The 18,752-nt window shown below is 35.6% G+C and overlaps 1 long non-coding RNA gene across 1 annotated transcript in view; it reads right to left on the bottom strand.

Annotated features, from left to right (window-relative positions):
• LOC121110811 overlaps positions 1-18,752 on the bottom strand; it is a 323,980-nt gene that overhangs the window by 300,370 nt on the left and 4,858 nt on the right. Inside the window, exon 2 of the long non-coding RNA XR_005859977.2 lies at positions 2,449-2,742. This is a non-coding gene — a long non-coding RNA (uncharacterized LOC121110811). The remainder of the gene's footprint in view (positions 1-2,448; positions 2,743-18,752) is intronic.

The raw sequence follows: 18,752 nt of genomic DNA, 5'->3' as shown, positions 1-18,752 counted from the left end.
TAAAAAGCACATGATTTCTTCTAGCCTTAAGACATAGAGTTACAGGTGAAATTGCTTCCAGTGAAGCAAAGGAGACACACCCTTGGAAGATCCTCTCAACAATAACCGATACTACCAACTACCAACATTCACAAAACATCTTTTTACAAACAACGGATCCTACCTCAACTACAATATAAAGTTTCAGATAATCATACAAGGAGAAAAGGTTGACCAAAAAAAAAAATCGTAAATGCGCTTATTGTGCATTTAAACATTTTAGGACCACATCTATGTCAAATTGCATATATTTATAATTGCAACATAAGGATTCAGAAACCCAACCTAATTACAGTCTGATATGTATTCAGAATTTCCAAAGTTCACTTTAAATTTAGATCAGATTGGCAGACAAAAAAAGTGATTCTTGATAGACAACAACATTAAGCACTTATCTGAGTGAACCCCAGAAGTCTAACTGGTTTGTCTGTGACTCACTGCCTTCCTGAGGACAGAAGACTGATGACCAGCACCTAATTTCCCTTCCTAGAATAGTATACTACTGATTATTATTAAAAGGTAGCGCAAACTTTAGGGAAGCATGAGCAAAGACAGTTTCTTTCTCATTTAGTTACAGAACAAGCTGTTGATTTATGTTTTCATAATCCAATTACGGGACTACATACAGTTACTGTGACTAAATTGGTATTATAAAGTGCCTAGTTTACTCCCTCACCACTCTACAGTTGCCAGCTGACTTCTACCAGTGTTCTTGAAATACAAAGGATTTGCAAATCATTCCTGAGGTAGTGGTATGTGCTCAGAAAACAAGTACATCCTTAGGAATGCCATGCGGCAGCCTGTCGTTGTTGCTTACTTTCCACTAATGGAAGTGCAAACAAGTGTGACTGCCAAAAAAAAAAAAAAAGAAATTGCTGCAAGGGAGTTAAGTTTTCATCAGGAAGTACTAATTTTCAATATACAAGCATGGACACAGACATACTTGATGTAACATTAAAAAACATTTCATCCTCCTTCACTCTGCACATGATTCTAAATTTCTCTGTCTAATAGTAAGTATGATGTGCTACCAGTTAAAAAAAAAAAGCCATTAGTCTGTTTTTGCTGCTGCTCATTAGTCAAGCAAGAAATACTCAAAGCACATACGGAATAGCACTGTTTCAAAATGAGAGCTACAGTTCTGTCTGAACAATAAAGTCTGGTCAATAACTTGCAGTTTTAATGTTTTGTTCCTAGCCACATGTTTCAGTACTTGAAATACTGTAGTTTTCATTACAGGTGTAACACAAGCATTCTTTCTCTACACTCAACTTCTGAATTAATTCTGGACTGCAACTAGTTACAAGCAGCTGGCAGACAATCATCTTTATTATCTATGCAGCTAGATAGGATTTGTTCAAATATAGATAATGGTAATTAAATGTGGGATTTGATGTGCATGTGCACACACGCGTTCACTTACATGTCATGTAGTGGGGGGGGGGGGGGGAGGAGGGAAGGTGAAGGTGGCTTAGCTATAACATGAATCAAATCAAGCAGACCAAAATGCTTTCGAAGCAATATTTGGAAAGCTCGTCAGTTTCATTGCTACAACTTTAAACAAAAAAGGTTACAGTGGCAAGTGCAACTATCCACATTTTCCATCTGGGGGAGATTCAGCACAATGATAGGCATTGCACCTCCTCAAGGAGAGTTACCTTCCAGCACAGCAAGACTGAGGAATGCACTTCTACCCCAAACACTGCATTTACAAATCATTTTGATGCATTATGGATTTGGAGAAAATACAAAGAAATCTAGAATGCTTGAAAAGAAAACACATTGGGAGGCAGGCTTAGATCCTGCCTCTCACAAACTCCAATCTAACAGAGCATCAAGAATGAATTCTAAATGCGGGCTCAAAAACACTAATGGGTGAGCACGTGCTCAGGGCAAGTGCTGACAAACAGAAAGCTCCCTCACGCTCTGAGAAGTACACACACTTTTAAGGGTTCCTCATTAAACAGAAGCATGTATTGTCTCTGTGGCAAACACTGGAGTAATACTGTAGTACTGAAGGGAGTAGAGATGATCAAACACCCAGAGCAACACAATAGGGAACAGAGGCCTCTTTTGAAAAGCTACATTAAAAGCCCTAAAGTTTTGCATTACTTTAGCTACCTCTCCACCACACGGACTGTGAACAAAGCAGCTTTTATAATTCATTCTCCTCAGAATTCCTTTCAACAGCAGCAACCTGAGGGAAGTTTCTTTTCTCTGCACCAAACCCAGCACGAGGCACAGCCGCTCCTCAGCCAGCAGCAAAGGCCGCGCCCAGCTCCAGCACAACACCACGGACTGTGCAATTCCAGCAAAACTCCAAACCCAACCAAACACAAGCCACTTAGGCGCTACAGAGCCACTTCTGCCAAAGAACCACTCTAATTAAAAAATAGAAAGCATACTCACATGCAACTTGCAGCTTTCAGGGTCCTTTCAGGTGTCTGAAGAGCAAAACAGCACTTCCCAGCCGGCACCAGAGAGAGAAAAGCACGACTGGCACTGCGGCCCCTCACAGGTGCAGGAGCCGCCCCCCTCAGAGCTCCAGAAGTTTCTTCACGTGCTCAGTGCGCTGTGAGGCTCCTGAGGGAAAGGCGGCCGCAGCTGTGCCTTCCCCAAAGCCTCAGGTGTGTGAAGGCGTTCGTAAGGGTCCTGAGCTCCAAATATTTTAATCTGTGGCTGTAGCGTGATGGTACTGAGCTGCTGCAGAAAGGAAGGATTCAAATTAAAAAAAAAAAAAAAAAAAAAAAGCCAAATCAGGTGTGTTTCTGCCAACTTATGCTTTTCACCAAGATGAAGAATTTTTTTTTTTTTGTAGTGTTCAGATTTCAATGCTTTTAATTTTACATTATTGTGAAAACGCCACGAGACGTGTAAAGCATTTTCCAAATCACAGGACGTTTCCTCAGAAGGTGGCGCTCTTGCGTGTTTCGCTCCTTGATCGCTGAGCCTGGCCCTGTCCTTCCTGTTGTGCTATTCCAACAGCTGTGTATACATGGAAGCTTTAATAAGTGGTAATGTTTTCAGTGTTAAGTCAAAAAGCCCGTGTTGAATGGGCAGTAACTGCCTGCACAACTAAATGCTAGCAAGACCTTTGTCAGAGGCCATGGTATAAAGCAGAACCTGTTCTCAGAACTGCCCCTGCTGCAGATGCAGCTCCTGTCACCTTAATTCTGCTTTAATTATCAGTGCAGTCCTCTCTTCTGTACATTTGTCTGCAAGTCAGGGCCCACAGATCATTATTATAAACCTTCTTGTTGAGTATTACACCCATGACTTGAAAAGTTATTACTAGTAGTTATAAATGATGTATTGTTTGTTGACATTTTTTGTTAAAAGTGAGTGAAATAAATTGCACAGAAACAAGTTCTTCTGTTTACATGCATGAAATTGAAAAAGGAAAATGTTTTTTCATTAGGAAAACACCTTCTGCATTTTAAAAGTAAAATGTTTTATGGTGTGTTGTTGTTTTTTTTTTTTAACTCAAGCGATCCAGTTACTTTTATTGCTAGTTAATAAATAATTTGCAGAACTTTAAATAGTGAAAGAGAATTTGAAGGATGCTTAAAATATTTCCTTCATGTTTTTTTTTTTTTTTTTTTACCGATGGGTGCAGTCAGTAACTTTATGAGACTTCTTTTCTTCTTCCTAGGAGAAACATAAGTTTGGGCAAAGTCTAAAAGATAACACTGAAGTAGAAGAATAAAAAACAAAAACAAAAACTTCTTCTAAAAACCTGACTGTTTACTTCTAGTAAGATGAAAACTGCCTAGGAAGAGCAGTTCTTTTGTACTCTTTCTATGCTTGATGATGGTTGGACTAGATGGTCTCTGGAGGTCCCTTCCAACCCCTACAATTCTGTGATTCTGTGACGCTTCTTGCTCACTAAGGATTTTAAAATGTCAGAAACATTTTATGAATAAAAGGAAATGTCCCTACAAAGATGAACCAGATGTTCTGTCCACCTGGTTAAAATAACTGACCAAAGCATAGAAAGTTCTTTTGTTTCTCTCATAATTTTTCTGAACAATACCACAGCCACTACTGATATCATGAGAGGTCCTGATACCAGTTATAGCTTAAAGGAGAATGTCTGTAGCAAAGTTATGGAGCATTACAAGCAAATTTAAGCAGGAAGAAAAAATCATGCTTTCTGAGAGAAAATATAATCTCTGATGTCAGTAAGAGCAATTTGCAGAAACACTGTCTGAAAAAATCAGTACAAATATTTCTAAAGTGGAGTTTACAGCTTTTTTTTTTTTTTCTTATTCACAATAATCATATAAAGATATCAAGGAAGGTTTTCAGAATAACTACACCATGAAGATTGACTATGCATGTTTTAAGACTTGAACATAAAAGGCATCAAAGCATTCTAAAGACAGACTAGGGCTACAAATTAAATCTAGTGAAAAAGCAGCAGACTGGTTATGCATGAGGTGAGGTTAATATAAGCCTATGAACCAGTAAGGAAGGTTTGAGGTAAAAGCAAGAATAGTTTTCAGCTCATTTTGGCTTGTCTGGTTAAGACTAATATAATACATTCACTGTTTGGTCTCCATAAACGTTCAGCAAGCATCAGTGAATGTCAATGGGTGCCATTTTTTCCACATGGAGGAATTCAGTTTCACACTTTTATATGCACTTCCATGTCAGACGCCATTTTGTCAGGCTGCCCCCCTGCTGCCATCTGTCACATAGCAACAAAATATAATGGAATACTGGTAGGAAGGTTCAACCTCTACTACTGCACCACCGACATCTGTCTCTGACATCATGAGAGGCATTAAAAATAAAAATAAAATAAAATAGGAGGCATTACTTTTGGAGCGGCCCTCATAACTGAAGTTTTTACAGTTCCTCACAAAGGCAATTCTTACAGTTCTAACTCTATTTTAGTGTAGCTAGTGGAGTTAGTGAAGTAAGGAGGCTGAGCATCAAGTTTGAAGTTGCATTATGTGTGATATTGTAAAGATATTACAATACTTATACCAAAAATGCATGAGATTGTTACAACTATTATTAGTTTACCATTAATAATGTAATACGCAGCAATAGCATTTAGTTAGATTCACCACTCACTATTTTCTTAGTTCTTGACTTTTTCAGTAAATCCTATTATAGTCTCCTCAAATAAAAATAAAAACCTAACTACTGTTTCTCAAAAAATGTGGTGATTGCATTGTGGTAAGGGCACAGTGCAAGTTTTTCTGTACAATTCACTGTCACTTGGGACTTGAAGCATTCTTCCTCTTCCAAGCTGCAATCATTGGATGAAATAATGTTTTACTCTATCACTGAGAATGTCATAAGGATGATGGGAAGGGGAAATATGTGCTCAAGTGAAGGCAGTTATTTAATACTGATTATGGAAAGCAGTATCAATACTGCTCATTTTACATAAACTGAAATAATTTGTGGAAGGGAGCAAAGTGATTTTGCAGCTGCTCTTCAGTATGCTACTCAATTGTTTTTCTCTGTGTTGGTCTACCTCCAAAACTCAAGGCAGGTTTTCCTCAACATTCGATAACTGCAAGAACACTAAGTCATCAAATGTTTTCAGACAACATATCCAATGAATGTGGATATGGAAGCCTGAGATGTTGGAAGAATCAAGGTTTGGATTTGTCTAATCTCTGAGTGATGGAAGGCTTACAGAAACACGAATGTAGTCTAGATTTGTCACCTCAGTGCACATGATTGACACTGCAGCTTTACTGCTGTCATCTGGAAAGTTACATAATGTTTAAACTTCAGAAGAAAAAGATGACAATATTTATGAAATACACATTGTTTATAATACTAACCCCAACTCTGGAAAGATAATGCAAAAATATACTTCCATCAGTTGCAGAGAAAAGTAGGTTATTAGCAGATTTATTATAAAAATACATTACTAGAAGTAATAATTAAAACAATATAGTATATATATATATTTAAAGATGGTCATTATTAAAAACTTTTTCCTAAAAGCAGAGGTGGCTTATAACCACATATATGGCAGTTGATGTATTTTATTCTTAGGCACAAACTCTTTAACACAAGTCAGTTCAGGCATTAAATGATATTGTGAAAGCCAAAGGGCTCTTCTGAAGTACTTTTCTCTGTGCATGTAACAGTGGAATTAAATAGCCTGTATTCCATAGCATAACTGAAAATCACTCAATTTTCCTCTAGTCAAAGGATGGGAAAAATCTATGTTATCCTATATTTTTCTGAGCTGAATGTGTTCAGGACAGCTGACAGCTATTCAAGATCAGAATGAGTCTAATAGTAGCTATTGTACATTTTCAACTAATGATTCTGTTAAATAGTCACAGAAGCACTTTACAGAACAGAAGCAAGGGCAAGAACTCTGGTGGAGATTTAAGCTCATTGGCTGTAACAAAAGTGATATCTCAAGTAAACTGACAAGAAAAGCCTTTAAGTGTTTGGCATTGAAGGCTAATGAAAATACAAGTTAGAAACAAAGACTGTCCTACTCCACTAAAATAGTGCGTGAATAAGATATACACTAAAATAGATTTTTTTTAACAAGACTCCAGTAAAGAATATTCTGAGGATATGACTCCAAGTCTGTTAGATATAGGTACAGGAACCTAAATATATTGAAACTACTAGCAAATGAAGTACGTATTATTGAGAGTACTTCTGTATTACTGTGCTTTATTACTACCTCTTTTTGTTACTTTCAGTAACTAAAGAAAATGCTATTTCTGAAATATAATTGCATCTTTCATAGAGATACTCCAGACATATCTTTAAATAAACCTTTAGTGCTTCCTCCTCCACAATTTGCTAAGATCCAGTATATTGTACCAGACCCATCTTTATATCTGCGTATGCATCTTTTGTGTTATTGTGCCATATTAAAAGGCCAGAAATAATTGCAATTTTTCTTCCAAAGCGGAAGATACGGTGTGGGCCATATCATCCAGATACCTACACTGTGAACAGAATCTTTGCTTATGGTACTTCCTGATAGGATTCCTCATGGATGACACACAGTACATTTAGCTCATTTCTGTATCTTCCTTGCTTTGTCAAAAGAGCTTGAGATCAGATAAGAGAATATGTCCAAACTCAGCAGATGTAAACTTCGTAATCCCTGCAGGCATTTTAGGCTTTGAAGCACAAGGGCTCCTATCTTTTACTAATCTGTTTTACTGATCTCTTCCAAGATGTACTTGATCGGGTAATATTGGTGATGTCTAAAGCATTTTACTGGAACGATTTTGCCAATTGTATTTCTTTCCCATCAATAGGAAAAAAAAAGCACAGGTTGTAAATAGCTGTAGATAGCAAAAACTAAGGTTAACCTCTTGAAGGTAAGAAAGTAAAGCAATCAAATGTGTTTCACAAGCAATTAAGCCTTGTGGGAAGATTTTAAATATGAAATTCATTTTTTTTTAATGTTATACAGGTACAGAGATCCATGGAAAACTGGAACATCTAATACCTAAGGTAGATCAAGATGAAATAAAGGTATAAAAATGAACAGAACATTCTTCTTTTCCAGGTAAGATTTTTTTGTGAAGCTGAAAATCTGGTAAATTGCAAAATGAAAGTTATGTTATTTTGTTCCAAAGAAGTCCTCGGCTCATCTAAGCCTTTTTGCAAACTAAGAAAGTGATTTCATTTCCAGAATTACAGGGGAAATTTCTAACTGGTCCATTTGTCTACATAGTTTCAGAATTCAAGTAGATACAATCTCTGTCTGCAAGCTCATTCTTTCACTAAAAATAAAGTAATTTTCACAAGAAAAGAAAGCTTTTCTTCAAGAGTAAATCAATTCATTTTTTTAAATCAGTTTTTCATGCATCTGGAGTATGGATCATATGTATGCGCATGTGCAGAGAAGCCTTGCAGAGATTTCTGTAAAAGCTATTTAAAAGGGTTTTTCTTGTAATTGTTGTCTTGAGAGATTGTTACAGCTATATTCAGGGATGTTTTTATTTCACTAAATCACAAGCTACCATACACAGCATTCTTGTCATTCAATTTTGTGTATCTTAAATCTTTCTGAAGTTCTGCTTTTTCAGGCTGCTGCTGGGAGCCATTAGGTAACCAATGCAGGGAGCACTCATTGCCAACTATTGAGATGGCTATAAGTGATTAAAAATACTATGACTGGTGCTCTCTCTCTTCTAGACTTTCTTCAGCATTAGCAAATTTCAGAAAACACAATGCCAGACTAGTTGTGCTTCTGTGGGATATTTTTTTTTCCTGTTTGTTTCTTTTTTGATTTCTGATTCATTACCTCCTAAGGCAGGTGCTCCTGTTGTTTGTCCTTACTAAAGGGGGCACTCACTTACAGGGATCAGAGAGGAAATAAGCATTTTTCCAGCACTTTTGAACATGTTAAATTATTTCAGACCCTATTTTGAATATCATTTGACTGCAAGTGAAGAAAATGACAGTCTGATGGAGTGCTAATTATGAAAATATCTAACTTGCTTTTGACAAATGTGCATCTACTATTGGAAGTGTATTTTAAAAAGCATCATCTCAAGAGGCCATACTTGTATGGGTAAGATATCTGTTACAATAATATATAGTTACTTAGACCATCCTTCAGCGGGGTTCTGCTGCGCTGTCAGTTTGTTTGTTTAATACTGCTTATCCATTTTATCTGCTAAATGTTTCTTTCACCTTATAGTTGGCTGCTTGATTTTATCTTTGAATTTGTGAGAATCACAGCTGAAGACTGTTAATATGAAGAAGTATTGAACGACTGTTTTGCTGTTGTTGTTGTTATTGTTTTCTCCCTAAACTGGTACTCCTGTTGCATGAGATTTTATACTGAGTTTGGTTTTGCCCTGAGATGGGTAGGTAACATTCTAGAAGTGTTTGCATAGTCTGCATTTTACAGGATGGAGGTGTTACTAGAAGCTGTTCCATAAGGAAGAAATTTAGGCAGTGCATATAAGGAAGAAGTCTTTTGCAATAAGAGTGGTGAGGCACTGGAACAGATTGCCCAGAGAGGCAGTGTAAGCCCTATCCTTGAAGACATTCAAGATCAAGCTGGACAGGGCTCTTAGTAATCTGATCAAGCTGTAGATGTCCCTCTTCATTGCAGGGGAGTTGGACTAGATAACCCTTAAAGGTCCCTTGTAACTCAAAAGATTCTATGATTCTATGATTCTAAAATAAATGGTATTTAAGTCAGCAAACAGTCCGTACATCTGATGAATTCCTCTTTAGTGCTTTTTATAACCAGAATTCACAGTCTGTTGTGTTACTTTCTATTTGGTTGAAGCCTTTTCTAATAAAATCTTTCTACAAGGTGTGTGTTGTGGGTGAGAAGTTCCTGTGAGATGTATCAGTGGGAGGCTGCAAAGCTCTTCTGTAGGAGAGTAATCAGGGATATCAGAAAACAGGGTGGCCAAAAAAAGAGTGATATTCTGGTCCATTCCCCTTTTTCTTTGAGGGATTTGTGTGACATTTATCATACAATGTGTGGTATTTGTTTACTTCTATTTAAGTAAAATCTATTTAAGATTTTGAAACTTCCCAAAATCAATCATACTATTTACTTGTCTTGTAAAACACTTCAAAATGGGTTTTCAAATTAATGACTTCTGTCTATACCATGATATTTATATGTAGACTGAACAGGCAACAATTAGCTTGTCAGTGCTAATTTCATATTTAGGTTTTATAGAGAAATGTCTCTAGTAAGGTAGCACAGAGAACTATCTGAAAGAGAATCTAATCTGCTGATCATCACAGTCGATTTTTTTTTATTTATTTTATTTTCCTAGCACAGTTCAAAGCTCCTTTCGATTTATTTGATCTTAATTTCAGATACCTCTGGAAATGAGATCCGATTGCCCTACGCATTAGATGACATTTTGAAAATCCTTCAGTGCTCAGAACTAACCTCAGTACATAGAGTGCAATCCTAGAATAGTTCAGAATGGAACGGCCCTCTGCACATTGCCTAGTCAAACCCTCTGCTCAAAGCAGGGTTACCATGACAGCTAAATCAGGTTGCTGAGAGCTGTTTGCTGTCAAATTTCACCCATTAGCTTTCCTCTATGCCCAATGTGCCTCAGACCCCTAGCGACGGCGGCACTGCACTGAACATCCTAGTTCAGCCAGTCTCTCTTGTCCTGTGGGGACCTAAAGCTTCTCTGAGTAATTGAGGTGCTACCTCAGAACTGCTGAATAGAGAGGAAAGAAACTCAATTCCTGTGTGTAGCAACAAACTGATACAAAACAACAACAGGAAACACAGAATCTCTATGACACTGTCTGCATCTATTGCTCTGCCTTGATCTAGCCAGTGTTAGGCAAGACAACACCATATTGAGCCTAATATGAGTCTGTACTAAGGATTATAACATTATTTCTGTCCTCTAAATGACATAAGTACATATATGTGAGAGCATAAACAAGATTTTCACCAATGAACAAGTCCAGGACACTTTCCCTACTTTTGGGATCCATCCAAGTCTTATGTGGGTTCAACAATGCATTTTGTGACTGAGGTGGACCACGTGTTTTCTTTTTATGCATTTTGAGGACTGAAAAATGTTTTTTGTTTGTGAGAGGATGTGCCACTAAACATCTTCAATGTAAGCTGCAGTCCTTTGCTCTTTTATCTAGCTTTGTATTGATCTTCAGTTAGAGACTAGAAATTGAAAATTTAACTGTTGTTAGCTTGACTGTGATTACTGTTGCTTGCTATTTTTTAATGTGATTTTAACTTCATTTTCATTCATTTCTATACCAGTTGCACATTTTTGTTCATGTACCAAGGGATCTAGAACTTTCATTTGTCATTTCAAGGTGGATTATTTTTTTTTGTTTGTTTTTTAAACAAGATGTTAGGGAGTAATTCCACAACTGTTGCTGTTTAGCAACAATGTTTTCTGAGGTGCAGCTCAAGTTTTGGTGAATAGATGCGTGCAGACAGTGAGAGGTATTAGTTCTTTGTCAGGGAAACCTTTGAAAGAGGAAAAGAAGATCCCAGCCACAGAACATAAAAATTTTATGCCCTATATTCTGTGTGCTGAGAATTTCAAGAGAAAGGTAAAAAATCTAGAATAAAGATCTTAAGCCATTTAATTTTTGTGAGGTTTCATCACTGTAAACAGATTGATTTGGCTTTTGTGATCCAATTAGTAATTGTGTGAAATAAGTGCTGCTTTGTTCATTGCAAATCTTCACTAGCTGTGCAAGACTTAACACTATAAATCTTTCAGTTTCTGTGTCAGATTCTACCACAATCACAATGGCCTGAGATTTTGAGAAAAGATGAAGTATAGCATATGTCTCTGGAATTAGTCTGCTCTCTCTGTCAAGGGACTCAGCCTTGGCAGAAAGATGCTATGGGATACATAAATCAGGAAAGTAACCTGTATGTCTCCTGATTTGGTATGCTAGAATACAGCTGTCTCTGTGGTAATATGTTCTTTAATGCTTCGTTGAACCTGTTCTTAGAGAAATGAAAATGCATGTGTTTTACACAGTTGTGTAGTTAGTCGGTTGATCAAAATAGATTTTTCTTAGCAATTCTTTTCTCGCTCATCTTTCCACAGGCATCATTATCCATTACTTGAATTTTTTTCTGAGAAGAAGGTCTGAAGCTTTTTTCCTAAATTTATTTGAATACGCCCGTATAATCTACACAGAGCAGTGTCCTTTTTGATACGTGATAAAAAATTAATAGGACTTCACATTTTTTAACAGTTGGCTCCAGCTGCTGGATTTCTTCCTGTATTAGAATCACTTAAAATCTCTTTTCAGTTCTGTTCAGAAGGGAAATGATCTATGAAGGGTAGATAAAGTAAAACTGGCAGATCTAGTATTTCTTGATGAGATGTGTTCATATTAAAATATGCAGTTCTCTAAGGCAACATATAAAATGTGCATAATCTATTATAACGAGATTCCAGAAAGTACCATTCACAGGGGCTGAAATGCTTGAAATGTTTGCAAGTGATATGAAGAAATGTGCAGGGCAGGCCTGGCTTCAGATGGAAACCTGAATTCTGTGAAATCAGGATGGGAGTTATCTATATTGTCTAGGACAATACATATCTGTTAATATTGACACTGTAGGTGCTACTACATGGGAATGCTGTCCTTCCTTTTATTTTTTTAACAAGATTTCCATATTTCTACATACCTTATCATTTTTGAATAAGATAGGAAGGTGTTATAAGAAGAATAATTATCTAATTCTGAATTGCTCTGTCCTTTTCTAAACCCTTTCTTTTTTATTTGAAATTTACATTAGTATGCTGTTGTTGCCTCACAGTTATACTGCTAATATTCTGTTAGTTTTTCCATCTTTTGTAAAAGTCTGAATCTCCAAGCAACTTTTAAGTAGTAGTACTTTTTCCAATGTCTTACATGCTGTGAACAAGAAATTTCAGATGCAAATTAAACAGATTCCAGGATAGAATTATATCATACATTAAGTCTAGCAGTAGGAGTTTGGTCCTGAATAAACCAAAGATATTCAAGTCTTCAAATGAGAGATTTGCTAAATAGGATGTTTGTATGTCATGTCTCATCTCCAGTAAATAGATATCAAAATTGATTTGACTGTGTGATACTGGAATTTAGAATTCTTTCTTATCTCAAGGGTGTATCCTAGTGTAGCAAATCTGGCTTATGGAGATTTTTTATTTCTTTTTGCTTGTTTTTTGGTTTTGTTTTGTTTCCTTTTTAGATAGGAATGAAGGAACTTGTAGGATTCTGAAGAAAAACAGACATGTGATATCTACAAAGGTTCTTCCTATGAAGAGAAATTACACTGCATTTTGTAGACCTTGATACCTCTCCTTTAATGAAAATTTGGGTTGAATAAGACTGAGTTTCTTTGAGTTTCTGGATTTCTCTGCCAGTGAGTCCATAACTGTCTTCATTGCAGGTAAGTACTGGTTGTAATTTTGAACTTCTCAGGCAAAGCTCAAAACTGCTAGCATCAATTTTTGTCAGGGTTTTCATACAATATTGCTGCTATTTTCTGGGAATACTGTTGAAGTCATCTTGTGATTTGAAATGTTACTTAACTTTTTTAAACAGCATATAGTTAACATGAGAGAACATTATCTCCCATATTTATTGTATCAACCATACAGCTAGTAGAAAAAGTAATTATTTCATAGAATGACATCATTCTCTGTTTTCTCCCCCTTTTTTAGCTATGTAACTTGCTTGGGAACTGCTGTGGTTGCAAAAATTAACATTTATTTGTTATAATAAGTATAATAAGATAAGTAAGAAATACATTAAAAAAAAAACAGTTTTTTGCTGCATGTAGTTCAGGATGTCAATGGCCACAGTCTGCACTGAGTGAAATGCCTTTTATCATTCTTAAACGCAGTCCTAGTGTAGGCAATCAAAATCAATATCTGTTGGGGGGGGGAGCCACTTTTTGACAAAACTGTAAGATTGATTACCTGCATCAATACTATTTTTAGAAGTAATTCATCAGAGTTGTACTTTAATAGATACCTTGATGTCTGTAATAATATTAATGCATTTTGAGCCTCCCCTCTCATCCCATCACAGTTAATCTTGCTGTAGCAAGAAGTAAATTTTTCAGAAATGAAGTATTTTTTTTTCTCTATAATATTTTCAGGGTCAAAAGCATGCCAAGAATCATGCTGTAACATTCCCTTTCTATACTCATTTTGCTCTTTCACAAGCTTTCATCTAAGTATAATCTGTGTAGTGCTAATGAGATAAACCTCTTAGCTGTTCCAGTAGATGCTTTAGTCCCTTAGAACTTGGAAAAAATTAATATATAGAAGCAAATGAAGCAAGAACTAGGCATGTAAATATATCCTCAAATACACAGAGAGTTTTCAGTATTTTTGCAGATCTGGCTGGAGAGAGAGAGAGAGTTTGCTGACTGTTTAAACTGATAAAAGTTATGATCCTTGCTACTGATTATATTTTCATTATTTCAGTGCAGTCATCTCTTTTAGCATGCATCATTGCTCCATAGTTTCAAGTTGTACCGCAGCTTCATGCAGGAATGCACAATGAGTTTTTCGTATAGTCTCAAGTAGAGCACAGAAACATTAAAACTGGCTGTTTTCAAAGTGATTGTATAATTTCTGTACATAAACTGTAAATAAAATCTAATGTTCATTTTTCACATTGTTCTCTTTTCGTCAAAACCTCTCCTCAGCATTAGGTGTTCTTATTTGTATATGAAGCAAAGAAGCTTCTGCAGCTTACCCCTTACTTAACCAAACTGGTATTGTTGCCCTTCAAAGAAACATCCTTCTACCCTCTCAGAATCTTTCTCTTTCCTCAACTTTCTGAAAACTTTCTACTAATAAATCTGATATTAGAATTTTATTGTGCCTGAAGAAAAGCTATTCAGTGGTTGATCCATGTGGATACTCAACAGCAATACGCTCCTTATAAAATCCTCCTTCAAGAATATGCTTTTTTACATACTTGTGTAGTTCAAATTCATCACAACACAGCTTTATGAATAGCTGATAGAGTTGCATGCACTAGATGACCAATATGATCCCCACTTTCTTTCCAGCTCCACTCCTCTAATCTCTGCCACTAACACAATAATAAAAGGAACTAAGAAACTCAAATGACATGCACAAAGGAAATAACCGCATACAGTGTTAGATTTTAAATGGAAGTTGAGGTTTTGCATCAACTTCAATGACTTTACATTAAATCTATAAAGAATAAAAAGAAATGTATCAACCATTTTTGGTTATCGGAATGCACAGCTGAAGTGTAAGGGAAGAAAGAGACATGGCTTTGATGAAGATAAAGTCCTTAAAGAGTACTAAATTATGATGATATCTTTTCCTTTTCATTACATGGAGACTCTTAATAGAGTATCATTAATTCTCCTTGTGAAAAGTCAGCCTACACTGCAAAGATGTCTTTCAATGAGGGAAGTAAATTCACTGCAAAGCACAGGGTGGAGACAGTGCTATATTAGCATTCAGTTGACTATGCAATACCTTTTTTCATGAAGAAAATCCATATTCTTGTTTATCACATATTTTTTTCTGAACCATGACAATTACTGTAAATGAGTATGAAGATGATAACAGAGAAATCAAATGTTCTAAAATGGCAGTTCTCAGGCAATTTAAACTGCTCTTTTAAAGAGAAAAGAATGTCAGAATTCTCGCTGTGATTATAAAATCATTCTAGACAACTTTTCTTTGTTCTTATTTTAGAATTGTCTTTCAAAAGCTGATTTATGTCTTCTTAATCTGGTTGCTGGTGTTAGGAAGTCCAGTTCATAGGAATAAGTTCTTTTGGCTTTGGAAGCTTTGGTGCAGCTATTTTCAAGGCTGATTATTGTGGATTAGAATAGTGTTAAGCTGGTATATGTGTTTTTTGATTTTGGCATGGATTAATTTACTGTGTACTTAAACTAGACAAGATCATTTCATAGGGAGTGGATTGATCACTTTTATCTTTCTGTGGTATTCTAAAGTTTTATTTTAAAAACTGTCCTCCAGCACTTTTCATACATATTCCTTTCAATAGAAAGGAAAGGAATTCAAACCACTCTTTTATTCTTTGGCTTTATGGATGTTATGTATTAGTAGTAGTTCTCAGTAGAACTCCTTTTCAACTCCAAAACTTTGTTCTTCCTGTAGAAGTTATACAAATAATACAATTTAATTATAAGCTGTGAAACAGTGTGTATTATTTTGAGAGGAAACTGCACAGCAATGTACAAGATGGCAGTACAATGGCAGTTCTGTGGTAATTTGTATAAAGATTCTGCTATGTTCTATGATACCTTGTACCTTTCCGTAAGTATCTGAGATAAATATCAGTATCCTTCAAACAGATGTATCCGATAGATTGAAGGGGCATGGCATCTTATTGAAATGACATTTGGGAAGGCTAAGTTCTCGTAATAGCACACATTTCAGTTTGGCCATTTAACTGTTTCTTGTGCTCTAGTGGCAAAATCTTACATGAGGTGAATGCTCTGTTTTTATTTTTGATTTCTGAAGCAAGCAGCAATTAAATTTCTGACAACTTAATCAACTGGTATTATGTAGATGCACGTAAAATTATAGTAGTTGGTTTTTGAAGAGGGTTGTCAGCAGTGAAACATTTATAATGTTTAGTAAAGTTATGGAGATTTCTTTTGCAAACAAGTGAAATTGAGGCATGTATCTCCATACACTTGCATTTTGAATTTCCATTGAAATTCAAATTCAGTTGAATCAATTTGTCATATCAGAGCAACTAGATGACCAGTGCTTAGTTCAAGTTTCATGCTTTTGCGTAGGTTTTGTTTAGTCTTTTCAGTTTCCATTAATTCAATGAAGAATGTGAAGGAGGAAAAAAATCTGGCAAAAGGCAGGGATAATCATCAGCACTCAAGCATCTTCAACACAAGGACCACATTGTGAGAGGTGAGGTACATTTGCTATTGGTAGATTGCTGTATGTCAAGGTGTTTAAAATCCTGAGTTTCAGGTGGATTTTGTTTTGTGTGTTGCGTTTTGTGAGCTTAAATGGAAGAAAATACTTTTTGCTAACATGACCTTAAAAGCAAGTTTTCAATGTACTGTAATGTTTTGGATGGCTGTTTTTGCTAGTATAAAATTGCTTTAGCTAACAGCTTTCTCAGTCCCGTAGTGGTGACATTTAACAACAAAAATAGATGAAGATTGACAATTACTTGAATTATGTTCAGGGAGATTCTCATCTCTGTGTTATGAAGGAAGAAACATTCAACTGCGAAAACTATCCCTATGCCAATTAGTACTAAGCTGAAATGTTGAGATGAAGAGACGATTTATGTTGCAGGGCAGGGTCTTCAGTTTTTATTTTTGTTCATCTGTTTTTCTTTTCACCAATTGATTTCCACACTTTCAGGGTTGTTTTGTTTTGTTTTGTTTTCTTCTTCTGTTTTCATGTATCTTGGCTTTATGTTTCACTTATTTTAATGCCAAAAACTTTTATCTAAGACCACTGAATTATGAGCAGACTGTACTTGTTAGTTGGCAATAGTTATTATTATTATACTGATCAGTACAAAAGCATGTAGAAAATTGCCAAAATCTATACTCTTTCAACTGCTGAAAACACTTTCTTACATAGAAGAAAAAAGACACTTTTGCACTTGGTTTCAGCCTATGCATTTGAATGTAGTCCTACAAAAAACAGGATGCTGCTGCTTTTAAGTGAGAGAATAAAAACTCTGAGTTGACAGGACACAAAATTCTTCTGTGCCACCTATTTAAATTTTCAGTTACGCACGGTTCTAAAAGCAAACAGTGCACAGTGAATAAAAAAATATATATTTTTTGCTTTCTGGAGTAAGCAGAATGCATTGCCTGACAAGGCACGGATACGTATATACTGCTGTCTCCACATAAATAGATTTAGGATTGTTCAAATGAGATGAACTACTTGTCCCTGATTACAAATAAGGGAATTGTATTGCTTTATGGTTTTTGCATTGCCTTAATACTTACAGACATTTATGGTGTGGTTTTCATGCTAAGAGTGCATTCCATTTCCCTGACACTTGTATTATTGATAATTTTAATAAGCCATAAAACAATTTCACATTTATAAGTTTTCTGACCTTACAAGCTCTTTTATGCTGTCTAAGTGACTGTAAATTAATGGGACTTACTGTTGAACGTCACCAAGATGTGTAAGATGTTCAAGCAATTGCATATTTTCTATCTTTTATGATTTGGGTCTGGAAGATAACATGGCTTCATGTGTTTGCAAGAATAAGTGAAAAATTTCAAACCCAGTGATATCAAATGCTTGGTGTAGATTTCCAAGTATAAAAACTGAAGGGTATTCTTTCCATATACATGATAAAATACAGCCTAGGTTAAGTGAGTTTTGAATGTATATTAACTGACTCATATTCTGCCTTCTAATGTCAACTATTACAGTAATGCTGATTTTCATGGCTTTAAAAGCCTGTTTTTTTAATGAGAATTTTTGTCTTTGCCTACCCTTGTTCTGTGCATGTTATGTTTTTACTTACTGAATAGAAAGAAAAAGCTACGTGTCTGGGGATGGAAGTAGGAGATTTGCAATAATAATTCTAAATAAAAAATCCTTTACCTAGATTTTTAATTACCTAGATTTTTAAAATAGGCAAACAACTACTATGAGAACATGCATCTCTTGCTAATGCATAGCTATAATCAAAATTCAACAAGGAAAGATTTTTTTCCTGAACTGTAGGTGCATATGGAGCTCTAGTCAGACAGATCAATTAAGTCATAATAAATGGCACCACATCTCTAAAAATGAAATGTTTTTATTTAAAATAATAAAAAAATAAAGCACCAACTTTCATTTGCATAAAAATATGACCTGAAGCTGTAATACGTTTTAAATATAATTGTGTAGGGGGAAAAGAAAGAATCCTTATTAAATTAAGAATTTATTGACCTCATTCTTGGGATGAAAAGCATTCTAAAATGTATGTTTCTTATGTGCAGCTTACATGAATATGAAGTTCTTTCAATTATTAAAAATGCTTCCTGGCTTCACAGTTATGTGCTTCTGTTCAAAGTATAACAAGAATGTCAAGTATGACATCCAGATTATACTCCCCCTTTAATTGCAACTACAGAGACAGTTGAGGAAAAACAGGCATTCAGAAACTCAGGCTTTTCATTGGGAATTCATATTAACATTTTAAAATGGCATTGTTAACATTATCAAAACACACAGTGAAGATAAAAAAGGTAGACTACT

The sequence above is a fragment of the Gallus gallus genome, chromosome 4 (assembly GCF_016699485.2).
Source record: "Gallus gallus isolate bGalGal1 chromosome 4, bGalGal1.mat.broiler.GRCg7b, whole genome shotgun sequence".
NCBI lineage: Eukaryota > Metazoa > Chordata > Aves > Galliformes > Phasianidae > Gallus > Gallus gallus.
This window is presented reverse-complemented; position numbering and strand designations above follow the sequence as displayed.